This window comes from Corvus kubaryi, unplaced genomic scaffold, assembly GCF_017639235.1.
Source record: "Corvus kubaryi isolate FWS band 111438036 unplaced genomic scaffold, C.kubaryi_AGA036_p1.0 37394, whole genome shotgun sequence".
In the NCBI taxonomy this organism is placed as follows: Eukaryota; Metazoa; Chordata; class Aves; order Passeriformes; family Corvidae; genus Corvus; species Corvus kubaryi.
Window position 1 is genome coordinate 8,816,440 of NW_024581133.1, and position 27,497 is coordinate 8,843,936.

At 42.6% G+C, this 27,497-nt stretch overlaps 1 long non-coding RNA gene across 1 annotated transcript; it reads right to left on the reverse strand.

Annotated features, from left to right (window-relative positions):
* Nucleotides 1-4,830: 4,830 nt before the first annotated feature.
* Nucleotides 4,831-26,120, reverse strand: LOC121669980. The gene is made up of 3 exons (XR_006017977.1): nt 23,327-26,120; nt 22,482-22,650; nt 4,831-7,974 (listed from the first exon to the last, which is right to left on the reverse strand). It is a non-coding gene; the product is annotated as an uncharacterized LOC121669980 (long non-coding RNA).
* Between the last annotated feature and the right edge of the window lie 1,377 nt (nt 26,121-27,497).

The following is a 27,497-nucleotide window of genomic DNA, read 5'->3' on the forward strand; positions in this document are numbered from 1 at the left end:
AACAGATGACATCCAGATAACAACCACAGTTAGAGCTTTCTCTATGAGACAGGGATGGTGCTTTAGTGTGCCCTTACTCAAAACATGCACAGACAAACACAGAAAAGGCCAGATATTTGCATACAGTGCAGTGCCAGTACACAGCGAGCTCCGTGTGCTGGAATACAGCTAGGAGCCTGCTAAGGAATTTTTCTCATTTTACAAATTGTTAGGACTCAGGAGTTTGCTAAAAATATTCTTTTGAAGCTTGTCTAGTCCTTGGCGAGTGTTCCAATTTATCCTCCCTTTAATGGTGTGAAACTGGGTTTTGTTAGGGCTGGGTACATGATCTCTGCTGCCTAGTGCTCAAAGGCAGCAGGGAAAAGCCTCTGATGAAGATACGTAAGAAGGGAAGAAAGAAGCAGCTTCTGATCTGGTTATTTCATCATCAAAATTGCTTGAAATGAACTTTGATCCAGCCGCTATTCTGAGGAATTATAGCTAACAAATAAACAAACCCAATGGAAAAAAAAAAATTCCTTAGAGCTTTTATTCCCTCCTCAGTTTCAGCGGGCATCTTGTCGCCAGCCAGAGCCTGATTTCAGGGAAAATTTCCCCAGATCTGGCCCAGGCCTGTCGGTTGTAGGTTCCTGGCAGGAGAGACCAAGCCCTCCCGTGCATGGCTGGTACCGTGCAGAGCACCTGGAGCGTAACAAGGGATAAGTAATAATAATAACAGTCCACTAACCACATCAATGTTTTAAGTATCTCACATAAGTGGATAACTTGATTTGTAAATAAACTACATTTCAGGAATATTTCATAAACATCCTGTGCTAAGTTGGCGCCTGGGGTAATATAGATTTTCATCCATATTCATCTCTGCACAGGAATTCCCGGGAGTTGCTGGGGGTTGCAGCAGCTCAAGCTTTCATGGTAATTTCTTCTTCTTTTTTTTCTTATTCTTTTTATTTTTTTTATGTTGCTAAATCGTGCTCCAAACGCTGTAAGAACCCCGGGACGGCAGCTGCGACCCGCGCTGCGCGGCCGGGCGGGAGCGGGCCCCGAACCCGCGGCCCCAGGAGCGCGGGGGCAGCGGGGCCGCACGCGCTGCGCGGTGCGCCAGCGCCATCTACCGGCCGCGAGGGGACGGCGCGCGGCTGTCGCGACTGTCGCGGATGTCGCCCGCCCGCGCGGGTTCCCGTTTGTTGGCTCGCTGCAGGAGCGCGTTTGTCCGCGCCCGGCTCCTGGAGGGCCTTAGGCCTGATCTCAGCCGCTTAACGCGCGGGTCAGGCCGGTTACAAACGCGGCTTTATTCACCCCGCGGATCGTGGGAATCGGCTCGGGAGCAAGGGGATCCCCGATCCCGCAGGCTGGGTGCTGGCACCGGACCTGCCCAGGTGCCCGGGGGACAGCGCTCGCTGCCAAGAGGGGGATGAGGTGTAGTTCTGAACAGTGGATTTTGTACTCGTGACTGGGAACGTTTTTTATGTCAATTGATTTGCTGCTGGACCATCCCATCAGTGTAACTGGTTTGATTTCAGGTCTGCTGTGGACTGGGGTGATGGAGCAATTACAAATTTAAGTGATTTTTTTCATGTAGTTTGTCATTATGGCAAGAAATGCTTTGGCTGTTGGGCTTGTTTTAGAGCATCCAGTTGTCCAGGGTCACCAATGTGGCAGCCAGCAATCACCGAGGCACGAAGCTGTGCTGAGTCGGTGCCCTGTTGTCCCCAGCTGTTCACTCTGGCAACAGCTGGAAATCTCCAGGTAGTCCCTCAGACATGGAGGGATCCTGAAATCAATTCATCACCCAAAGCAGGCAAGCCCCTGGCCCGGTGAGCACAAACCACCTGGCTGGCTCTCTGTGTGCTTTTGCTTTGTTAGCTGCAGGGAGCCAGATCTAAAGTGTCTCTGCCTGGAAACTCCTGGCTAAAGCAGCAATCCACAGCCTTGCTTCTGATTTAATGTGACACCGAGGCTGGGAAACAGTATTATCCCAGTGTTTTCCTGCAGCAGCGAAACCACAATCGGCTGTGGTTGGTGTTTAAGAGACCCCTGCTGAAAGCGTGGTATGGCTCACTCAAAGAGGTCCTCCTGCAAGGAATGATGTTAAGGTATTTTTCTCCTGGGTATAATCGGTCTGTATCTCTGTTTTCAGATATAACAAAGGCTGCTCTGCATTTCTGGAGCTTTGAATGTTGTGATTTGCACTTTAGGAGTTCACGTTAGGGGAGAAAGTGTTCCAGAGATTTGGTTATTATTTGGTTACCCTGCCTCTCTGGACTTTCGTATTTCTTTCATAGATTTTTTCCATGTTTCTGCTATCCTTAATATAGAGAGAATTATTTTAAATATTTTCAGTTTCTAAAGGGAATCTCTGGTACCAAGTGCTCATAAAATAAGGGCAAATTATCTTCAGGGGATAGAAAATACAACCCAATGGACATATTTTGCTTTTTTCATGGAAAAGTACTTTTTTAATATATTAATTACATTTGGGATGGATAGGACAACAGCATAGGCTTTTGGGAGGAAAGAACTGAAGTCTTTGGGGTTTTAAACTGAAGGGGTGAGGGACTGGGACTGGCAGATTTCCACCACAGTTCTGCAATTCCCTGGCTAAAAATTGGTAACGAAATCTCTGCCCTATTTCTGTTGGCAATAAAGCAGTTCTGGGGCTGGCAGTCCAGGGGCCTTGTGGGCATTGAAGACTGGCAGGGAATTCTGGGGAGAAAATGGAACTCCATGTAAGCTTGTTGGTCTTCCCTGCACTGAGACCTGCAGACCTTGGGCTCTGGCTTTCTCTTCCTCTGGGAGCAGGAATCATCTGGAATTATTCCTGTTGGAGTAACTTGAGCTGACCAGAGGTGAGGCTTTCCTAAGCCCCGGAGTCTCTCCAGAGAGGAGATAAAAGCCAAGTGTTGTTTGGAGGTGGCTGGTGGCTCTCAGAGGGCTCTGACTGGGCTCCACATCTGCCTGGTTGTGAACCTGCCTCACCCCAGAGAGGCAGAATTTTTTTTGATTAACACTTTGGTTTTGGTTTTATCCTAAAGGTGAGGTAAATATAAGACCTCCTCTTGTAGAGTCTCTTTCAGTCTTGGCTGCAGGACTAAATTTTGCCCAGAGCTCAGTACTATCTAAGCCTCAGGTGAGATGCACAGACCCCTACAAGAGAAAACAGAGAGCTGAGTGAGGGTTGAAATCCCCCCAGTTCCATCAGAGTTTTGCCTGGCTAAGGGCGCAGGCATTTGGCTACAAATTAATTCAGTTTAGTTTTCACCCAGAGAATGCTGCAAACTCCCCGGAAAGATTTAATTTTTTTTCCTTGCTAACACAATCACAAAATAATACAAACTTCTCCCCACAAAGTGTTGATTGTTCTATAATGGAATCGTAAGTAATTTTGCAGTCGCTTTGGGGAAAAAGCAAAAACTGTTCTTAGCACCTGCTGTATGATATCACAAAGCTACGGCTCATAATGATTCTAATACGTGAAGGCAGTTGCATAATACCATCATATTACAGTTTGTATAAGGAAAAAAAATCACGGACAAGAGATTGCCAGTAGAAACTCTTCTTGAATGCTATTTTTTTCCTCATTGCTCTTCCTCTGTCTCAAAATATCTTTGCATTTTCCTTGTCAGAGTCTGTAGGTTTCATTGGTGGAAATAACAGCCAGCAAATAATGAAGAGGGAAGGGAAAAAAAAATCACCATGTTTTTAAAAAAAAATGCATTTTTCTATAGATGCTAATGTTTCATAAAGAGATGCAAAAGGAAGAGAAAAAGATACTAGATAGCACAGCTGCATTGAATTGCAAGACAGCTGGAATTTTTCAATGTAACCAGATTTTAGATGAGTTTTCTTTTCATTTCTCTATAATAAGATCTTTGTAAACCACAGTCCTAAACAAAATCTTGGTGGTGATGATGAAAATAGGGAAGAGCAGTGCTGCTTGTGCGGTGTGTGTGACAGTCAAAATACAAGGCCACATCCTTCAGAGCTATAAACTTGTGTCAGCAGAGCCACGCAGTTTCCACTGGCTGCAGAGCTGCCTTGCTGCAGGCCCTGAATGTAAGGATTGCAGCATCCAAAGGGATATTGCCTAGCGGTCAGGATGCCCTCAATGCCCTCAGCTGAACGGATGAGAATGAAAGAAATTTCAGGCAGAGCCTGAATCAGAATTTGCCCTGCAAAATCCTGGGCAGCACATACCAAAGCAGCTACTCCAGCCTTGGAAGAAATCCAAGATGCCTCTGCCTCACGTCCAGACTCTCAGTCTGACCTCTCCGAACGATAAATAGTGAGTTCACATTTCACCCTGATCCTTCCTGAACCTGCCCCCTTGCAGAGGGCTCGGCGTAGGAGAGGTCAGGGCCCTCGTGGGCATGCAAAGGTGTGATAAAAGGAGAGAAGTTCTTGTGCTCTCTCTCTCCCTCGCTCCCTCCCTCATTACATTCACTCGGGTCAGCGTAGTCTGACTCCTCAGCAGACAGAAGAGCAAGAGGCATTTCCAAGCAATAGTTCCTGTTCTGCCACCTGCCTGCCATGTGCTCTTTAGCAACTTACCTCATCTCTGCTGGTCTGTAAAACACAGGGCAAACGCAGCCTTACAGAAGAATAATACAGTTTCTCAACCTGCAAAACACCTCATTGAGAAGCCAGAGTGTTCAAATGTTTTGGATACCTTGATACACACAACTTGCCAGAAATAAAACCCCAGAAGGAATTTTAATGCACCTTAGCAGGGCAGAAAGCACTGCTTGGCTGTCTGCTGTTGGAAAGCAGTCTCTCGACATTCTGTGCTACATCCTAACATCTTCCTTTGAGCTAGGAATCAGTGCTGTATTCAGTTTTCTGTTGTGGTTGCTTTAAATTCCTAAACTGGATCAGAACGAATGCTTTTTTCTTGTGGCAGCAGGGGGGTGATTTAGTTAATGCTGGGCTCGGGTGCCAAATCATGAGTTCCAACTTATTCCTATCAGTAGTCATCCATCACCAAACTTGGGGGAGTGAGGCAGAAATATAAGCACACTGACAATTTGCCAGAATGATTTAAGACCTGGCATTTAAGAGTTCCTGTTGTAGTTGTTCTTTTGACATGTCTCCTAATTTGCTGCCATCTTGAAGATACTCACTACTTTAAGACTTAAGCAATCTTCATCTGGGAATGGAACTCAGCAGCAGGAACAGGGGGGCTTTATCCAAGGGTAAGGTTGCACAAGGGCAGACAAACCTCCTGACTTCTGCGTCATCAGCAAACATAGATGTGCCTGTAGGAATGCTGCTCTATTGGCTTTGCCTCTCACAGGGGAGGAGAAGGCAAAAAGCAATATGCATTATTGATCAGAATGTGCAGGTGAATGAAGATGGACAAGGATAGGTCACAACTTTATTAACTCCATGTAGCCAGCACTTGCACAGATCCAGAGCTGAGTTAGGCTGTCTGGATAGCCTGGATCACAGTGATCCACAAATCCACCCCCTCCTTCCTCCGAATCCTTCACCATCGGTTGCAGACGTGGTACCAAGACTTCCTTGGTGCCATAGGCACAGATTCCAGTAGCAGTATCCAAGGCTGCCTGTGTTGTGGGAGTTGGTCTCTCCATCCTGAGCCATAAAACACGAGCCATGACTGAGCTGAAGTGCTGGGACGAGAGATGCAGGCTTGTCCCTCATGAACACAGGGATGGATCAGCTGCCAGCTCTCACTTACCCTTCCCACACACAGATAAATGCAGCAGAACCTGCTGTAACTCGCACTGTCCCATTACCATCTTTGCCTGCTGGCTTTACTCATGTCCTAAACACCCTGTCTGTGCTCTCCTGTGACAGTCATTCACCATAGTAACAAGAAAGTCAAGAAACACAAAAGCTGCGGAAAAGCTGAACGCAACCAAGGTGGAGCGAGTGCTGCTTAGGCAGAGTGCACTGTGCTGCAGTGAAGTCATGAAAACCCTCTCAGCACAGCTCTAGATTGGCAGAATAGCTGAGCCTCTGAATCCTCTCGATGGGATTTAATTGCCTCTGAATAGATTGCAGCTTTCTGGGATTCATTTGCTCCTCACTATGAATCACTGGAACATTTTCATGGTCACAAATGTTCACAGCAAAACTGTTCAGGGAAGTATGTGATGGGCAGGAATCCAAGTGGGTTGTTTTGGTTTTCATTCCAGTTAGATCCACTGATCACGGGTTGCAAAAGGTTTTCTCGTCTGTTGCAAGATGTTTCCCTCTCTCACATTAGTCTGACATTATGACATTATCTGTCAGAAATGACATTAATCTGTGCTGTTCTCAGAGGTTTTATATTAAGATTGGTACCACCAGCAACAACCTTGAAGAGTTGCACAGAAAACCAATCATGGATACATGGTTAGAGTACAATAGTACTTAAAATAGGTAAGTTTACATCTTGGACTAAAATTTAAACATATTTACATGTATGTGTACACGTCTGTGTGCATGACCAGCACCTTTTGGACATGAAGTACACGAAGACTGGCCTGTTTTCCCAGTATATAATTTTTCATGGAATATTTCATTATTAGGTGGACAACAGGAGTAAATTTTTGAGTGAGAATGCATATGAGATGACATCTGCTTTACCATGAATTTACTCCTGCATTTGCTCAGGATTTTGTAGATCTGGTTTTCTGAGTGTTCCCACTGTTAACTATGTTCACCATAGTAGTCGAAAGCAAATAAATGGGAGTGCTCTCATGGAAACTGTTAGGCTGTGTCTGCTCAGCTCAGCACTCAGGATCTGAAAATTGCTGCTAAATTTTGAGTAGATTTGATATGGCATCATTGCTACAAAATAAATTTGGAGCACAGCATCCCAAAAATATATAAATTGAAGTACTAGATTTAGAGCCTGTGTTTGCTCTTTCCAAGTAACACAACTTGCATGGATGTAAAAAAAAAATGCACTTTCTCCTTGCCTGCAAGGTAAAGGAGAATATATGGAGAAAGACCACAGCCTGGCCATGCCTGATGTGGCCCAGTGCCCTGCCTCCAAAGAGCTTTGATAATGACTTATTAAAAAAGAGTGATCTGTGCTTTGGTGAAGCTTTTTCTTCCCAAGCCAGCCAGCAGTAACCTTGTCCTAGAAAACGTGGGGATGTGCCACTCTTGTAAAGATCCACTCTTCCTTTTTGATGCATTTTTAAATTAGGGAAGTGCTACTCAAATGCCCTTGAAAATCTTTAAGAAGGGCTCTTGGAACATTTTTTTCTTACTTCATTCTTTCTTTCATTCTGTATCCATCCATATGATTCCATCTGTTGGTCCAAAAGGCTCAATATGACAGTTACAACAGACCAAGTTTCTTTCAAAATTTCTCCTTTAATTTAAGCCATTTTTTCCTAGGAAAGTATCAAACCCAAGAAATCTATATTCCAAGCCCATTTGAAAGGGTAATAGAACTAATAGGGAAATGGTTTGTATTTATTTTTAAAACAACCCCCTGAGTATCACGTTGTCAAAGCTAAGTGAAACATCGCAAGTGTTCAGTTTATGTCTGTACCCAGCCACGATGCCTGAGCAGGTTTCAAGGTCTCAGCCTGCCAAACACTGACACACACACACTTAACTTTCTGCACTGGAATCTTTCCCTGACTTTAATGCAGGCATCTCTGTGGGATCAAGGCCGGTATTCGTGCAGATCCATCAGCTGTCTGTCGTGCATCTCTCTTATGTCAGCCAATTCTGCTTCTGTTGTGGTGATTTTTATTAATTGGCTACTAGGGAAGCACAGTAAGACTCTATCCATAAAGAATATAGGAAGAAATGGGAGATGGAGGTGCTGGAAGAGCACTTTTCGTCTTGAGGTAGAGACTGAATCCATTTGCATTAGAGTCAGTGACAGGACAGTTCCACCAACACTCTCTTCTCTGGACAAAGCTGACCTGCTTCTCATCAAGTGCCAACAGATTCCTGCTACACATCTCTTCTCTTCCTTTACCTGGCTTTTGATAGTCACATTATGTCCTATGAAAACACAGACAAACAAATACAAAACACATCACAAAGCAAAAGCTCTTTCCGTGCAATAGGTTTATCCCAGGATATATCAGTGACAGCTCCAGAGCAGAAATTTACAGGCAGTTTGAGGTACTATCAGCATGCCAGGACTAAAAAGGGACCAAATGAGTCACGGTGTGAGGGAGATGATGTCAGCCCAGACACAGCACATCATATTCCTGGGATAAAGAAACAATGCAGAAACCAGCAGTGGGTAACAGATGAGGTATTAGGCCTAGCGGGGAGAAGACAAGGGCTTAAATCAAAAAGACATCCTGATGAGACTGAATGTAAGCTGAGCACACAAGCCTTCAACGAGGGATATGAGAGGTGGTTAGACAAAACACTACAGGAATTCATCCACAGTGAGCAGTGCAGGAGTTGGAGCAACAGGACAGGAGAGGTGGATGCAAAGGGACTTTTCAGCGCTGTCAAGGAAATTGGCCACATGCTCCCTCCCAGAGGCAGTGTCATCAGGGCAGCATATGGCAAAAGGGGGGAAAAAAAAGAAGGAAAGTAATGGGAAAAAAAGACAGGAATATTTTAAGAATCTTAGCTTTTGCGAAGTTGCAGAAGGAGTCTGTGGACAATCTGGGATTTCAAGTCTAATCTTTAGAGTTGGAGCAGGCCACAAGCTCATCTCCCACATTCACATTTTTGCAATTTCTTCTGATGGTGTAACATGAAAAGATTTTTATATTTAAAATATTTAATATATTTATCCTATTAACATGATGCAAAATAGTCAATAATTTACATATATTTACATCTAATGTTCATTTATAGGCAGACAAATATAAATTTACCAGTGTGTGTGCATATGGCTGTAACATATGATTAATACACTGTCAGCATAATCTAACAGCTCAGAACCATCAGTTGTGCAAATAGTCCTTTCTAGCCATGTTTCCTACTGCTATTTAACCTTTCTCCTTCCATTCCTCCCCCCTTTCACAGTCTGTCTCACCCATCGTCGCTTCAGTAGCCTTCCTTAAAATAGCAGGCAAGGTCTGTGCAGTGGCGACTTTTTATACATATTTCACAATGCCTAAAACATTAGGGGATCTCTTCTCAGAGGCTTTTGGATATGAGAGGAGTAGAAATTAACAAAAATATTCCTTTCTCCCAGAAATCTTAGTACACAACTAAAACCTCCAGAGTAATGCTTTTGATTCACTCTCCAACCTTAGGTAATAAATAGCTTAATGTCCCATTCCTGGCACACCAAAGAGTCATTTTTGGTCTAGGACTCTGTCACATCTTCCTCCTGTCTGCCATGCCCTGATCACACAGCCCCTGCAAAGGCCAGAGCAGATTGTGCCATCACACGTGGATTGAGCGGCGATGCCACACGGGAGCCTGGCTGCAGAGAAACAGCAGCTATCCCAAATAACTTCCCAGATCTCTTAGGTGGAAAGAAGATAAGCTGTTGAAGTCCAGCCCCAGCTATCCTTCACAGGGGTTCTGTTTTCAATAATCTCTCCCAAGCATGGAAGATTAGTTTGTTCCTAGAGCAGCGATGTCCAGCACACACATGAGTAATGGCTGTATCATCGCAGAGCTGACTTGCATTTCATGATACAATATATTTTGCATGCTTTATGGTCCAATCCTGAATTTTTTATTTGATGTTGGTGATTCTTCATCCTCAAAACAATCCTGTTGACTTCACAGGACTCTTTGGACTCCCCATGAAAGTGAAGTTTATGGTCTCACTCATGTTTCTCCTTTACGGCCCAAAGCACCACGCTGACCTTCCAGGAGATTCTGTGCTGTTGGGAGCAGAGCTGTTTTCCCTCTGCTTTTCTCTCAGGATACCTGCTTCTCTCCCAGCAGCTCTCTCAAGCACACGAGGCAACGCTTATGGAATGCACTAAACACTTCCAGACTGCCTCAGTCAGGGACAGACACCTGTCTTATTTCACACGTTCTGCTTCCTGAAACCCCTGCTTGGATTTACACCCTGGGATATTGCTGAATTTATGGAGGCTTAGTTTCCCTCCCTTTTGGAGCCCTATTCCCTGTGTTTTGTCCAGTGCATGAGAACTGAAGTACTACTGTAGTGTGTTTCTGTCAGCCACTGTGTTGTTGGTGGCCAGGTAACAAACCCACCAGCAAATGCCCAGATCATGATTTGGTTCATTCCTGTTTAGGAATTCCTTGCACATCACCATGCTGAGAGACTACACCTCTCTAGACCTGGCCCCTCTGTCTAAGGAATTAAAATATTAAACTGAGAATTTGCAAGAAACTTTCAAAGGGATGCCATCTTTCCATCCTCTCACTTCACTTCCTATCTCCATTTCTTGGCACTCTCAGTATGGCTTTGTCTTTTCAATCCATAGCTGGTTTTGCTGCAGTTACATATCAAATGATTGGATTTCTTTCCTTCTTTCCTCAAAAAACAATCCTGACCTGTCATTAAAAAAAAAAATCCTACATATTTCAAGTTTTCAGCAGAAAAATATTTGATGAAAATATGGGGGGGTTTCTTTCTGTGAAACACATTGTTCACTAAACTTTCCTTTATTTGAAAAATCAAGTTTCCATCAAAAATGTTTCCATCAGAGAGTTTTTCTCCCAGGCTTTTATTCAGTGTACAGTCCTGCTAACAGTTACTGAGGTGCAACATCTGTTGACTTCAGTCAAAGTTGCACCCCAGTAATTGAAAGCAGAATTGGGTCTGTTCTTTGTAAGGTGTGTTAAATGGACAAAATCTTGCATTGACTGAAGTGTTAGTCTTAGCAGTAAGTGATCCTCTAATTTTAATCCTCTGCTCTATTCACGTCTCAGATACAAAATGTTTAAATAACTGCAGCTCAGTGGTAAGAGTGAGTTACCCATCAGAGCATTTCTCAGCCAAAATTGTAGAGTAAACTACTCTCAATAGCAGGTTTATGTTACCATTTACATTACTGGGTAAAACCTAATTTGGAGTTTTAATGTATTATGTGTTACTTATATAATGCACTATATAAGGAGGTTTATTTTCTCAGCTTTCTCAAATTTCATGTTGGATGTTGCTTGATTGTACATATTAGTGGTAAATTACGAGTGCAATTCTTGTCTTTTATATACTTCATGTATCTATGCAAACAGATTTTGCATCCAGTCTGTAGCTTCCTATGATACGAAAGAGAATCCCCCCAAACCTATAATTTTGAGGGGGCTCTGGCACAGCTTCATTTAGATCCCAGGCATATTTCATCATTCCCTGATTCAAACTTGCTTTTCCTGTGTCTCATACCACACAGAACAAGCCACACTTTTACATTTGTGTGTTGTTTCTTCCACATCAGAGTGGGGAAAGTTTATATATTCAACATACAGCTTTTAAAAATATGGGTATGTCTATATACCGTTTAATTATATAATATTATTTATTAAATTACTCTTCTATTTGTGTGCTAATGACTTCATCTTTTCTTGTGGTTGTCTTAGTATTAAATAGTTTTGTGCTTGGTACAGCAATTTGCTGATCCAGAGAGTTGCAGCTCCTACTCTTAACTTTTTGGTACTAAGAAACATCATATTTTAAATGTTCATCTTACTTAAGTTTTATAAACGTATTTCCTCTGAGAAATACACAGAAACAAAGTTGATAAGTCACCTGCACCATATCTGCAGCTAGCACCTGATATACCAACTGTCTGCAAGTCAAGAAAACACACTGAAATACTGTTGCAGAATAATTCATTGAAGTTTGAATAAAATGGAAAAATACATTTATATACTCATTTTTTAGAAATTAAATATTATTTTTCTTGGGTTTTGAAAATTTTGGCATGAATAGAAAAGTTCTCAAAGATTTTCAAATTTATTGAATGTTTCAATAACTTCTGTTTAAATGTAACTACTTTATTCGGAAGTTACAAAGATCTCATGCCTGTTAGAAACACTTAAATAAAAGCAAAGTTGTGGTCTCACTGCACGCCAAAAATATTTATGTATAATCTTTAAGCCAAATTAGTGGTGTTATTTGGGAGAATTAAGTTTTACAAGCATCTGAAACATGAAGCCTTTGTGTTTTGTACTTAGATTTTTGCCAACTGCTAGTCCAATGAGAGACCTCACTCAGCATTAATGACATTTGAAATGAAGCAAACAAAATATTTATTATCTAATTCATTATAAATTTTAATCACCATCTGTAATAGCATAGATATTCACAGGTATTTTTAAGTCTTGACTTGTTTTAAATCAGTGATGAAAAATATTCCTGTCATTTGAAGGATTTTTGTTTTAAATTCTTCCATCTAGATAATGAGCTATTTCTATGAGCAGTTGATTTCCAAAATCTCTATAACACAGCTCTTCTGGACTCCAGTGTCTTAGCCCAAGAATTAGTTGGTCTTTTAAAATCTTGCATCACTAGGCAAACACACAAGTCCAATAAGCAGAATTCATGTCGTGGTGTTAAATGCAGGTAGAAAACAATGTAGGTGATACAATGATATGGAACTATTCCCTGAATCATTTAAAGCTGATAAAATTGTGTTGATCAATCATTCTAAATAACTGAGAAGGAACAGAACTGAGTATTGTGAGGACTGAGGATGGGGCATGATTTTTCAGCAAGAAAAGCTTTCCTGGCTTAGCATGAAAATATAATGTGTTAACAGAGTCTTAAAATCAATATACCATGAATTAGCAGTCAGCAGAGAACAGCCAGATGACAGGGGGAATATGATTCATTTCTGAGAATGACTAAGATCTCAGGCAGCTCGTTGAGCAGAATATTTGGAGATTGTGAATAGACTTAAAAGAAATTCCTTTAATTTGATCTGGAAGTGTGTTTATGACAGACATAAAGCACTTGAATTCTACTGAGGATTTCCTCTTGTGCTGCAGTCGTCCTGACTCTGCTCTTTACAGCTGTGCTTTAAGTACTGACTGCTGAGCCAGACAAGCCAGTCCTCTCACACCTTAATGCATGGAAATGAAGTTTCCAGTTCTAGATGAGTAATTAGATAAACCAGCACTGACGGTGTAACGATAATGAAGTGAAGAGGAAAGGACCCCTCAATAATCAGATCCTTTTCAGGCATTCAAAAGAAAATGCATTTTGATGTTTTTCAAAAGACACTCAGCTGCCTTATTCCACCTCTTTCCTTTCCTTCATTTCAGCTTAAAAATTACAGTTTTTTCATTAGACAAACAACATCCATAGGTGCTCTGGATGCAAACGAATGTGGATTGCCTTAATATGGGAAGTGACAGCCCCTGGCATTTGTCTGAATATTAATGCTGAATCAGATGGAGAAATCATTATGGCTGATGGTTTTGGTTATTAAGTTTAAAACGTCAGAAGCCTGAGTTTAAGTTTTCGTGACAGCAACAAATGTTTTCTAATTTTTTTAATGCTTAAGTTTCAATTTAAATTCAAATTTCCACTTCTTTTATTGCCTTATTTTTCAGGTTTCAGTGTCCAGGAACTTTTATTTTTGGTGGATTGGGAGAAGTCTGAAATCCAGTTTGAACTGGGAGAAAACTCCTGCTATCTGTAGTTGCAGATAACACCTTTGCTTTTTGTGCTATTGGCCTCTCCTTTTCTCCTAGAATCATATAGGACAACATTTTCAGTGGGGCTTATGGCCAGTTTATCAAGTACTCCCAGCCTGGGCCAGATTTCCAGAGCTGCATCCTGCAGTCCCCACTGTTGTGTTTACAGACAGACGTTCAACAAAGCCCTCAAGCTGTTGAGTTCTTTTAAAAACCTGGCCACATATTTCTGTGTTGGCTTTGGATATAGAAACTGGGCACTGATGCTCTGTGGTTGAGCTCTGCTGTTATTTCTGACCTCAGAGGACGTGTCTGGATGTTATGGTGGTGGTTCTTGAGGACTGTAAGCTGGCAGAGAGGTCTGAAAGTCTCATCTGGCATGGAAGTGGATCTTGGAAGACACTAAAAGACTTTGGAATGTGACTTGGTCCTCGTCAGTGAAAGGTGCATTTGTGTCTCCCATGAAGTTCTGGCCACACAGCCAGGCTAAATGTGGGCTCCGTTAAACTCTGGATCCAAAGTGCCTCTCCCTTTTTCCAAGGCACATATTTCCCTTCTTTATCAAAATGCCACCTGTTAGTGACCTCCTGGGTCTGCAAGTTCTGTAGAAAACCTCACTGGGCCCTTCAACAAAACAGGTGTGAATGTCAGATTTAAAGAGAGGAATGAACTCAGGCTCAGAAGGAAACACTCCTGATGGAGCAGGAGAGAATGAACAACTCCTTTTGCTGAGTCTTGGGAGACGCCCATGCTTGGCAAGAGAGGGGAGTTTGGGGAGAATCAATCTGCTGAAAATGGGAGGGCAATTCTGCTTTCTGTCAGAGATTAATAACTCAGTAACCTCAGTGGGAAGCCTGACAGGTACAACCACAACAGCAGGAAACTCCAGCACAGGCACTGTGCTTTTGAGCATTAGTCTCTCATCCCTCAGCCTTCCCATGCCGAGCCTCCTGCCTTACAAACTGGAGTTGCTGTGCTCAGAATGAGATCCAGCACTGGATCCAGCCACGGACATTCCTACACCAACAGTTCTCCAGCCTCACAGCTTTTTCTGGAAGTAGTAGCAGGTCCTCAGACTGTAAATCCTCCAAGGCAGAATGCCGGCTATGCTTTTGGGTAACAGACTCAGAAACACCAAAGTGACTTAGAAGCTGAAGTCCCCAGCAATTCTGTCTGCTGTGCAGTCTCTAAATTGCTTTGACTTTCAGAAAGAGTGGGGCTATGCAGATGTTTATTCCCTTCTTAAAACATTCCTGCTGGTGTTTAACAAGTATAGTATATTCCCTCTTTGGGATGTTGGAGTGAATTAACTCCAGCCCAGTTCCCCCAAATAAGGCAGAGGAGAACTGAAGACCCATCCCTTGCCCATATCTTTTATTTTGGCACAAAATGTGAAACTTCCTTGTTCAGGTGCCTGTTCCCTATTTTAATTCTGTTTTACTCCTCCCCCTTCTAACACTTTTAATTTGGTTGGGGAGGAGAGGAGAATGGCTTTTTCTTTCCCACTTACTGTGGTAGAAAATGGGAGATGGAGACCAGCTTTCTTGGACTCTTATATTCAAAATAGCTATAAATAATTAGTTACGGGGACCTAGCTTCCCCCTCCTTTTAGGGCCTAATTTAGGTTCTTTATCAAAATGATTTAAAATGCCTTTCTCAGTGGGAAACTGTATTTCAGAGCTTTTATTTATTAGACTTCTCAAAAAGTGTGTTTTTAATGCACATCCTGACTTTCTGCCAAAACTCTTCACTGTAACATTGGGATTGGCACAACCCTTTGTATAGGGAGTTATATTTATTGGATTTTTACATATTGATACAGAGCAATTCATCTAAATAAATCATACACAGAATTGGCAATAAATCTCCCAGTCTTCACTACTCACTGTACTATATTACTATCCTGACAACCTTCCCCCAAATACAGAGAAACTTTCCTCTTGGTGTACTTTTTTCTAGTCCTCTTAAAGTGTCAATGATTTTCTGGGGCTGTGTAGCTTCATTGTTGTTGCTGTGAGCTGTAGCATTTAGGCTGTGGATTTTGTTTTATAATGTAGGGACAGGACAACATCACTGCATTTTAAAGGAGGGCAAAGAGCCTCGAACTGTCCAAAACATGTGGATCATAACGTAGTACGCAAAGGCAGATTTCATGGTAGATGGCTGAACATCTGAGTATTTTAGCATTATGAGCCCACTATGACACTGAGATTTCTTTCTTGTGGTTTAGAAAGCACAATGGCTCTTGTGCTGGATGGCTGTTTTGAGGAGTGCAGTTTGCTTCAGCAGTTTCAGGACTCCCAGACTAAGTGTGTGTGTGTGTAGGTTGGACCCCTCCATTCTGGGACACCCTCTCTCCCCCTCCCAAATTGTTTCCTGTTTTCTGAGCAGAAGTTGCTTATGAGACAGTCTGGGCCTAATTATTTTAAGCAAATACAAAGCCATAAGCCAGATCACGGATGGGTACAGTTCAGTGCAACCCTTTGGCAGTACACACCAGTGGATGCTCTGCCCAGTTGTGTTTTGAATCCCTGTCATTACAAATCCCAGAGATGTGACAGCCTTCTCTAAAAACTCAAGTTCAGTCTTTCCCAGTGAAGGGTTAAGAGCTGTGACTTTCCAAAAGGAATTTGTAGTACTGGGCCCATCACTCCAGAAGGCTCTGGTCTTTCTGACAAAAGGGCTCTGACATCCAGGCAGTACTCTTGAAAGTTCAGAGTTTGGAAAGTCAGAGCTCTGCAAGAAATCATTACAATAAAAGGTAGAACAGATTCTAGCAAGTGTTCAATCACCCAGCGGGATGCCACTTAGAGGCAGAAGACCTTAAAACAACCAGCAAGATGCCTGCAGAAGAAGCCTCTGTGCCAGCTCTGGCACTCTGTGCCTGTCATTCCACTCTGTGCCTGTCATTACACGCCTTTCATCCAAGGTAAGTTTGGCAGAGGGGCTGGGGACAGGCTGGGTCAGGGTACTGCTCATCTGTGAGGACCACAGCCATCATTTTATTCACTAGAAGAAAATAGAAGGAATCCAATTACAAGCTAAGATAATTTTCCTGATTGCAAAACAAATACCTTATATGAGGATGCTTCATGCAGAAATAGGGAAACAGGCACAAGGGCACCTGCAGAAGGCCATCAGCGACACTGCTGTCAGCATTCACCTCTGGCTGGTATCCAGCTCCTGCCATCTCCAGGCTCTGTCATTGTAAGCATGTCTGGAGAAGAAAACAAATAAGAAGACCATCCTTTTTCAAAAATCCTTTTTAAAATGCCCTGGATAGTACAGACTATTCCTGTGGTAAAAGGGGATACTCCAGCCCTGACCACTGTCACAGTGTCTCATGTCGTATCAGCTGTCCATGGATTTATGGGTAACTCTGTCAGACCTTCCTCTGGCTCATTCTATTTGTAAAAGGGGGATAGATTAGAGACTTTAGCCAGAGACAGGGTTAGATTGGCTATTAGGACAAAATTATTCCCTGGGAGGGTGGTGAGGCCCTGGCACAGGTTGCCCAGAGAAGCCGTGGCTGCTCCATCCCTGGAAATGTTCATGGCAGGTTGGATGGGACTTGGAGCACCCTGGGATAGCAACCTGGAAGGTGTTCCTGCCCAGGGCAGGGGGTTGGAAATACATGATCTTTGGGTTCCTTCCAATCCAAAACATTCTATGATTCTTTGACCACTGGTAATTTACTTTCCGTATTATATCCAAACATACTGTTTACAACCTACCTTAAAAAAATCATAAAATGGCAGAATTTTTTAAAATGCATGCAGACTTGCCTCAGAAGAACAAATTTGTTTAGATGGTAAACAAAAATTCTGGGTTTATTTTCTTTTTTTTTTTTTTGCTTGAAATCTGTGTGCATGTCGTAAAATATTCCTGTGTACTTTCAAGAATAATTGAAGCATATGTACCCAAAATGTAATACTTTTCATAATGGTTTCAGACTAAATTATCCATTATATGGGACTAACACATAAAAGCCTTCCTCTACATCAAGTGATAGATCAAAGGGAGGCACGATGGCTTGTCCACATGCACAAACCACACCTCTCAGATTCTGAGAACAAGGATATGCCGTCTGCATTTTAACTACATCTCCATGACATGAAACAGTATTCCTGCGTCTCCTACTGTGGGAGAGTCAGGTAGTCCTGGCTACAAAGATTTCCTTTTACATTTCTCCTCTCTTTTTTTTAGTTCCATAATACAGATGAGATTTCAGTGACTAGTCCTGGGTGAGTCTAATTTGAAAACTAAACTTCTCTCAGTTCCTCTCAGGGTGATGTGGGAACCTGTCAGGAGGAAGTGTGGTTCTCAGTCCTTGGGTGGTAAATCCATGAACCCAAACCTCAGTCCTGCATCCTGGGGGGTGGGTGCTGGTGGAGACGTGCTCCTGCACAAATCCCAGCAGCTTCAGTGGGCACAGCATCAGGACTGATGTGCTCCTGTCTTCCTGCTTTCTGCTGGTAGTTGTAGTACAGCGTTGTGCGTCAGACCCTTCTCCTATTGACTGGCTTGCTTGTTGAACTCAGATGTATTTAAAACTTTCTGTGCCTCATTTTTCTATCTGCACAATTAATCTAGTAATATTTCCACCCTTGTAAGGATTCTTAATTACACTGTCTACCTAAAACCCTTTCCTTCAAGTGGATGATGTGAGTGAGACAAATTCTGAGTGTTACTGCCAGTGAGCATTAATGGATCACTCTCAAATAGGGATCCAACTGTCCCAGCCTTTGGAGTGTTTTGCTGTGAGTTTTTCTCACTATCTCTTCATGAGTAATAAGAAATGCAAACTTACTGGCTTAGTGGCATGATTAAAGATGTTTGTGCTTGGAATCCAACTGCAGTAAGAGACTGAAGATGTATAGTTTCATTTAAGTGCATGTCTAGATCTAGTCTCCCAGCCAGTAGATTGGATGTTAGCCCAATTATTCCCATTAGCATCTGGTTGCTGAGCACTGATGTACTACCATGATCAGGGAATAAAATTCCCTAAAATAAGCTCCCTTAGCTGAAATGTAGAGGTACCTTTTATTGTTGTCGTGGCTGCAAAAAATGTGAAGTGCACTGGGAAAGTGCTGAGTTGAGGCACCAGAAGAAGAGGCTGTGATCACGGAAAGGCTGAAACTTCTCCTCTGATCATTTCTGACAGCTCAGAGTGGTTCTTTCACAATTGGAACCACTTGTGCTGCTTATTAATATAATGAAACTTATCCTCCAGCAAAAACAGAACCAACGGCTGACACAGGAGTGGAGGGAGAGGCTGAAACCTGATCTGCTTAGGGGTCTCTTAAAGATGATGGAAGACTAATAAAATCCAGTCTGCTTCCTACCTCCATTACAACTCCTACTCCCAGCCTGTCCTCACAAGCTCAAACGGAATAATGGCTCCTTCCAGAGCCAAGCCATCCATCCCCCAGTACAGCTGAATGGCCTCTAATGGTATTTGGCACCAGGGCCTGTTTTGGTACATTCCCTGATCTATGAAATTCTTTACTTTGATTCCATTGGGTGCTAGATGAAGCCTCTAAAATGTTTCTTATTTCTTCAGGAGTAGACTTTTTTGGTCATGTGTTTTGGGGTTTTTTTATAATTATTTTTCAGGTTAAAAAATGTTTCCACAGTACTTCACGAAAGCTCAGTGTTTGGTACATCTTCATCATGGGGATAACCAGAAGAACAGAAAAACATCAATTTTTTCATTGGCAGTGGATTAGAGAAACAGTCATAATTCTGTGTTTAATAGGATTGCTCAACACCAGGAGGGTGACCATGAGATGCTGAGTGAGAAAAAAATACTATAATGATTAAGAAAAAAAATCTAAAAAACACCAAACCTGAGGTCTTCAGGTTTTTCAAGAAATAGGTAGGAAAGCAGCTAAACAGAACTGTAAGGGTAAGCAGGGCAAAATGTCAGAGTTGATTTAACTCATTACATTTAAGTGGAAAATAAGGGATGAAAGTTTAGTTTAAGAAAAATTAAGGAAATACCCAAGAATGAGTTTACAAAGTACAATATTTTCTCTCAGAGCCATAGGGTTAGCAGGTTGGTATCCAGCATCTGTGACTGATTAGGGGCATTTGAGATGGCAGGTGGCTTTTGGAAATAGAAACCTTACAGGGCTTTGCAAATACTTTCTGTAGTTAGGCAAAGTTATTTGATTTATTCTTGCTGGTTCTCATTGAATTGCCTGGTTTAAAATCTATCAACTTGTCTTAATCCATGTTAATATTTTCTTATAGACACAGTGTTGTGAAAATTCTCCAATCAGATTCTGTAGAGTTGCACTGGAGAATAATAGAGTTACTCAGTTTACACCACCGAGGGCTGTGTTAAGGTGAAGAACATAAATCATGGCATTTAAAAATGCCAGCCAAATCTTTTAGACAGTAATGAGATCAAGAACCAGATCTGATCATATTTGCTCCTGACAATTTTAAAGAGGCCTATAATTCCACGTGCTTCCCTCTGTGTGGTCATGTTGAAATCACCTGTCTAGATCAAGAAGCCAAAGCCCCAAAAAACTCCTCAGCAGGGTGAAGGGTGGAGCGGGGTTGATCTGCTCATCAGTTCGCACTGTTGGAAAAGGAGCAGGAAAAGGCAACCCTGCATCTCTTCTTTGCTCTGGTCCACAGGTCACGAGCTCCAGTGAGGCCATGCAAGAGGCAGAGCCACAGGAGAGCCTATGGTTCTCCTCTTTGGGCTTGGATGGGAACCAAAACTCATCTCTGGGAAGAAATATTCGGAAGAGACACTGAAGACAAGAAAGTAAACCCCATGGCTGGAGCTACTCCAAAAGTCAAGCCAACATACAACTGGCTCCTTAAAAAAGGGTAACAATAGGTAAAACAGAATTTACAGCTGCAGGAAGTGCAGTCATAACATGATTCAGGGCAAGTGGAGTTAAAACTCTCAATTAGCTTTTCCAAAGAGAATTCTTGAGGAATAACTCAAGGAGCAAATACTGCAGAAGCCCCAGAACAGGTTTGTTATTACTAGAGAAGAAAAATCCACATTTGGCCAAATTTTTCCATTATCTGATATTGTTAAACCAGTCCTGCACTGCTGTCTGGGATGTTCTAACCTCGGCACTGGTCCAGATCCATTTCCAGCTATGGATTGTGTGTCTGTCTCTGTTTGTGTGTTCTTCTGCAGATTTGTTTTAAATCACCCTTCTTGAAGCTTTCCAGCATCCTGATTTATAAGATTTTACTAAGCTTCACATAGCCTTTTCTTTTCTTTACTAAGTATGTTTTACTACTTCGTATTTTTTTCCAAAAAAAAATGGATTTTATTGGACAAGGGTTCAAACGTAGCTGCATAACGTTTGTTTTACGGATTTTGTATTAAACCACTTTAACACATTTGTAGACCTGAGGAACTCTGCAAATACTGTGAAGGAAATGCCCTGAGCTTCATCTTGCTGCTTTGAACTGAGCACAGTGAACTTTGCCTGGTTACTGAGCTGACACGTGAACAACCCATTTGCAATTCAGAGAGAGAGAGAGAAAGAGAGAGAGCGAGAGAGCAGAGGGGGCTGATCCTGCTTTTACCAAAGCCAAAGGAAATCCTACTGCTGACTGCAGCAAAATCAGAAGCAAAATCATAATGACTATTTAAGATGATATTTCACAAGTACAGTAATGTGACAATCATGATAAAGTCGTGGTTTTTCCAGAGGCACCATCTGAATTAATAGGGTCTTTCCAACTAGCTCTCCTTGAAATGGGTTGCAAGAGGTAAAATAAATTTTTAAAAAGTCTTTTCCCGTTGTGAGGATTTTTATTCATTTAATAAACAGCTGCTCTATTTTGAAGTCCTTTTTTATTTTTTTTCATCATTGTCATCTTCTCTTTCTTTATTGTAGCATGAGTAATCTAATTTTTCTGCATAGCATGTTGCAGTTTGATAGACAGGTCTCTGAGGGAAGCCTTATGTGTCAGCATCAGTGAAAATGACTTCTGAGGTTGGCTCACACCCCCACGCAAGCGTGGAATCCAAATCACCCCAGAGTTACGCATCCGCCTGCCCCACGCCTCGCTGCTGGATAATGTATTCATTTGCCTCTGGCGAAAAAAAGTGAGCTCGTCCACTGCATACTGATGTCATGTGGAAGGAGCCATAATTGGGACTGGTCACATGTCGCAGGCACTGCGAGCTGCTGCTTTTTGCCGTCTGTGTCGCTAAAGTTCAGGTCTCTGGATCTGTACCTACAGACATCGTGTGCTCCGAGGACACGCAGGGCTTGGAGACCCAGCAATTCAGGCACGTCTTTCACCAAAAAAAGTAAATGCCAATAGGCTGCAGGCACCCAGGTCTGTCTTTTTTTCCAGAATCCCATCGTAGTGGCAGGAGATTTTTATTTGGCTCCATCACTACTTAGGTTTATCAGTAATAATTAACGACTTGTGCAATTGCATTTCCCACTTTAATCAAGGAGAGGTATTTCCAATTCAGAGTTGCAGCAAGAAAACACCCACAAATAGGCTGCCCTTTCTTCTTCCTTTTCAGAGGCAAATGCAGACAGGGAGAAAAAAGACTTTTTGCTTAAGGTGTATATAAAGCTTTACAGCTTCACTTCCAAAAGGACTCTTCAGAACTGAGCTTCCCAAGTTACCTACCTCATTTCCTCCTCCCAGCAATGCAGCCTAAATAATTTGGGTCCCAACTATTAGAAATCATCATGTGAAGCCCACTGAATGGACAGGAAGATTTCCAGTGATTCATCTGTTTTCAATTATGCCCGTAAGAGCACTCCTGCCCTTACTTCCTGCTTGTAATAGCTGGAGAAGTTATTAGATGTGCTGGGGCTCTGGATGGTCTGCCACTGATTTCTGGGGACTTGGATCAATGCTCTTTGACTCAGTTTCCCTGTCTGTAAACAAGACCTTTAGTAAGGGCAAGGAGTCTCCAGGGTATGGAAGAGAAGCTGAGCACCTGAGATGAAAGCTGCTGCTACCTGGTAATCCTGGTAAAACTGCTGGCAGCGTCGGTAGAGCTGAACCTGCAGATATGAAATACAGCTGTCATTTCTGATTTCGGTGTCATCCCACCTCCAGGTAAGGAAATAGAGCTCGCTTTGGGACAAACCCACCACATTCAGTCTTCTTAACCTTCAGTCTGGATAGCTGCAAAGATGAACAGAAGAATTTTATGCATAACATTTTAACTTGGCTTGATGTGCTTCCCAGTAGCATGTAAATAAACTGCCTGATTCAGAGCACTCTGTTCCTGACATATAACCCATTGCTCATTTAGCAGATTTAATTTTGCAGGCTTTGTGCATTTTTTATGTGACAATGATGATGTGAGGAGGCATGTCATTATCACAGAAAGCCAACAGCACAGACTCTTTTTTACAGAAGTCCCTTCTTGCTGCTCCTTCAGAGCAGGAGCCCAAGATAATTCTAGCATGGGGTGAGCCATCTGTGACATGGGGCAGTTTTACTTGCAAACTTTATAACTCTTAATCGCTGCTGTATTTCCTGGCACTGTCAAGTAATAATGTCAGTGGATATCAAATTTTAAGTACATAGGACTCAATTATGATCTTGCAGAACACAGAGGCTGCTCAAATCCAGTCCAGACTGTGAACTCACAATCTGCTGTTTACTTAAAGTATATAGAAAGCACTTGACCTCTTCTCAGTGGCATCCATGTGGAAACACTCGACAATAGAGGCCTTCCTTGGTTTTCTTAGGAATCATGTTTCAACATTTTTATCTCCTCTAATTAAGGTCAATGGTCATACACTCCGACTTCTCTCCTCACCCCACTCTTCCAAAATTGTGGGCACTTACTTACCCAGATCCAGTTACCCTGGATGAAACAAACTGGGCCCAATTTGTGCATACACAATTCCGGGGGGAATGAAGAGAGTCACGGAGATTTGAGGCTTTGCTGAACCAAGTGCTGTGTCTGAGCTCTTGTGTTCACATGCTTGTTCACCACGATGAGAAGCAGAGTCTGATAGTCAGAAGCAAACAGTAGGCGGGGGGTAGGATTGCTGCAAATGTAATTTCACTACGAGAATATTTCCTAACCCACAGCACATGTTCCCACCCAGTGGGGAAGGTGTGAGCGAGTTCTGAAGGAGGACAGCGAGAGCGAATCTCATCTCCCTTTGCAACACTGTAAGTGCTAATTGCAGGCGGGGAGGAAGGGTGTAGCTGGTAGACGTCTCGGAGAAAGCCTGGGGAATACAGCACAAGGACTCGTGTTGTCGTTGTCAAAGAAACCCAGGAGTGCTTCACATCCCAGCATCCCTGGGAAGATTCACTTCGACACTGCTGTGCTTTGTCTCCAGCCCTGGCTGCCTCTTCTTGAAAACCCTCATCGTACTCAGCAGGGCACTTCCCAGGAATGCTAATGCTCCAGCCAAGGCCATTGTGTCAGGATGCAAAGGATACCTCCTAGCCCACTGTCAAGGCTGAAAGAGCACATCCCACTGAATCAGGGGCATGTGGGGACTGGATTTATCATTAGAAAACCCCAGTAGTTTTTCGGAGCAGTATACATTCTGCTTAGTAATTACCTTTTCTCTACTAAAAGGATTATTTCTTTTCATTATTATTGTTGAGTAGGTGTCAGCTATGAATGGTTAACACTGCAAAGCAGAAGTTGGTGAAATAAAACTCTGTGCTTTTAGAAGTCATTTTACATATGTAAAAACAAAATTGGGCCAGGCAGCTGCAGACCTTGGTATTATTTAGGCTTGTGCCTGATGCATTGCATCCTTTAAAGGGATTTTGCATTGCATCTTTTCCCTCATTTCTCACACAGAGCAGAATATCACTTCCAGAAAAGAGCTAATGCTGTCCTTTTCCTTTATATATATATATATAAAGAAAACCAGAACAAAACTAACAGAGTTGTGCCCTAAGTGAGATTGTCTTGACCCTTTGCAGAGGCAGGTCTGCAAGCCAGATCCTCAGAGCCTCTGTCAGCACACACTTCCAGCACAACTCCTTTGCTCATGCTGAGCTCAGCCATGGGTGCAGGACCAGGGCACCTGTTCCCTGTAGAGAATAACTACCAAAAAACATGACTTTTGTTTTAAGTAGCTGAAAAATGTGTTTGGTTCTAAGGGCAGAGCAGGGCAGGCTGTGGTGTTGAGCAGCACCATGGGTTCCTCACCCCAGTGGTGTGGGGATTGCATCCATAGTTTCCAGGCACCAGGGAGACATGTCAGAGCAATCTGACATCCCAGAGAGACGGATTTTTCATGTAAAAGTAGAAAGTTATTAGCTCCCAAAATGTTCTCTTGGCAGCAGCTGGGCAGCAAGTACTGCCCTGGGGAAGGCAGGTGCTGGGCCAGCACGGCCCTGCAAAAGGTTTTGTGTTGTCACATATTGGAGAATAGTGTAATAAAAACCAAGGATTTTTATTCCTGAAAGAGCTCAGTCACTCATGCCACAAGGAAGATTATGTTTAATTAAATATTGAACCCCTTTATATATCTGTACTAGGCTGTGAATCACGCTCTCTTTCCTTACATCCAGAGGACATTCCCACATCTTCAAAGATTTTACAAATGAGGCTGGTTGAGAGTTTTGTTTCCCCTGGAACTGAAGGTGAGCTACTTTGGAGATGGAAACCAGCAACTCTTGAAAACCCCTCTTTCAGCAGAACAGGCCAGGAAAAGGAAAAAATATACAATATCCCAGAAGTGAGGATGACTTTTTAATAGCAGAAAAACTATATTATTATTTAGTGCCTGTGCTTTGTTGCTATGTTGGAGGGCAGGTTACACCTCTTCCACTGAGTTCTGTAATGCGCCCTTGCACTTCAGTTACTCCTTGTTTGATTCCTGCAATACTTTCCTGACTCCTTTTTGGGGAAACTTTCATATTCCTGCTAAAATTTAGTCACTGGGGACTGCTTAGACATCCTCAGGCCCCCCCTTGGATTTAAACTCCATCTTTTTTGTGAGTGTGCTGTGAGTTTTCTTCATTGCTGGGATATGTGTTATCTTGCTCAACTGCATTTAATTTGGTCTCAATTTGCATACTCTCATCCTGGGCTGAATCTGTCAAGATTTTCCCATGACACATTTTGCCTCTGCTGTTCCCATGACACATGTTCCTTCTGCTGCAGCAAGATCTACTCTGTGGATTCATCTTTTCTTTGGAGAAAAGTGAGGCTGTTTTTCCGAAGTTCAGGTTCTCGCCGATAGGATTTTCTGTGCCTTCCCAGATCTGCAGTGATGTCAGTTCACACACAATCTTTCTCAGGTCAGCAGGGATGAAACTCAAAATCCTTTCTCACTTCAGTCTCTCACAGCTGGCTTGAGCAAAAGGTTGTGGTTTGTGCTGTGTCATCTGGTTTGCTGTTGGGTGTTTGGGGCTTGCTTGAAGCCATTTCTACAATCAAAAGACTAAATTCTAAATACCATCCAAAGACTGGGCACGTGTGTACAGAATTAAGGCCCCTTTTCAAAGAGCACCTTGGGGTGAGTCACTTGACCTGGCTGTGCCTCAGTTCTCCATTTATAACAGAGGAAAATAATATTAATGCAAGTTAACTTTCTTCATATACTGTGAGGCTCAGTGCACAACCAGAGGTGATGTTCTCGGGTATTGCAGTAATAGGGGTCACAGGAGCTAGATGGAAAAGTAAAGCAGAAGCTAGTTAAGACTTTCTCAGCTGCAAAGGATTAGTGTTCGTTTTAAAATCTCTGGCTCTTGGCAAATTGGGAGAGTTACTAACCTGTAGCTTAAAAAAAAAAAAAAACCAAAGCAGCTGAAACAAGGGTGTTAGCAAGTCTGGCAGCACAGCAGCACAGTGCACCTTATCTCTATCCTGGTGGAAAATCAAAGGCACATTTCCAGCTGTGCCCGTGAGCACTGTTTGGTCACTGAACAAAGCAACTGGCACCTCGTATCCAACCTACAGAATGATCACAGCCTGCTTCAGGTGCACAAACAAGTGCAGAAATGAGCTCCATGCACAGAACTCATTGTTATTCAATCAAGCCTTTAATTGTAAATGTTTTAAGCAAGGAATTCTCTGTTTTATGAAAGTGTGCTCAGCATTACTCCGCCACAGACATCTGTCATTCAGCAGGCGCCACCCAATAAAAGTGCTTAAAATGTTCTGTTCCTCAATTAAAATATAAACCAGAGCCGTTTAAGGGCTTTTACGAGGTGATTTCTATTTACCTGACAGATTTCCACACTGGAGAAGCACAAAGCAGGATTTCAGTTTCTGATCAGAACTGATGGCTCTGCAAAATAGCAAAGCTTCAATTGTTTTAATTTATTTCTTTTTGGTTTGGTTTTTTATTTAATTCCAGGAATAGTAAAAATCCATGAAGAAGAAAGGAATTCCTATGCCAGATAAAAACTAGGAAGGACAAGGAAGAACATCACACATGCTGTGCTCCCCAAAAGGTGCCAGAGAGCTTTGGCCCTGGGCTTGTATACTGGAGGAACTGGGATCCAGGATGAACTCCTGGAGTCTGTGCCAGCACCTGCTAACCTTTTCTTCCAAATTTCATCTGACAAAAGCCAGGGAAAGTGCTCTGCTCTGGTCTGAAACAGCCTCTTATTAAGAGAAACAAGACTATGGCTAGACAAAATCTCTCATTCTCCCCAAAGAAACACTGCATGAACGCTCTCATGGTTGTTCCACTGCAGATGGATATTTCATCTCTCATTTGCCTTACTATGGCTCTCAACAAAGATCTTTCTTTTTATCCTCCCTTCTACTCAAGCAGGAGTGGACGTTACATGGAAAACAAGCATTTTCCCAAAAAACCCTCTACTTCTTGTTCCAGATCCTCAGAAACTCACTTTCAGTGGCACAAGAGATGCAGAAAAGGCTTTGCTGTGTGTTATGCTTTGTACAATGTGCAGATCCATGGTCTCCTGTGCTCCATCCTCTGGCAGGGAATCACTTCAGTGCACCTGGTCAGCATCAGGATAGAAGAGGATGGCAGTGTCAGGAGGAGAAGATTGTACTCTTGCAAGACAAA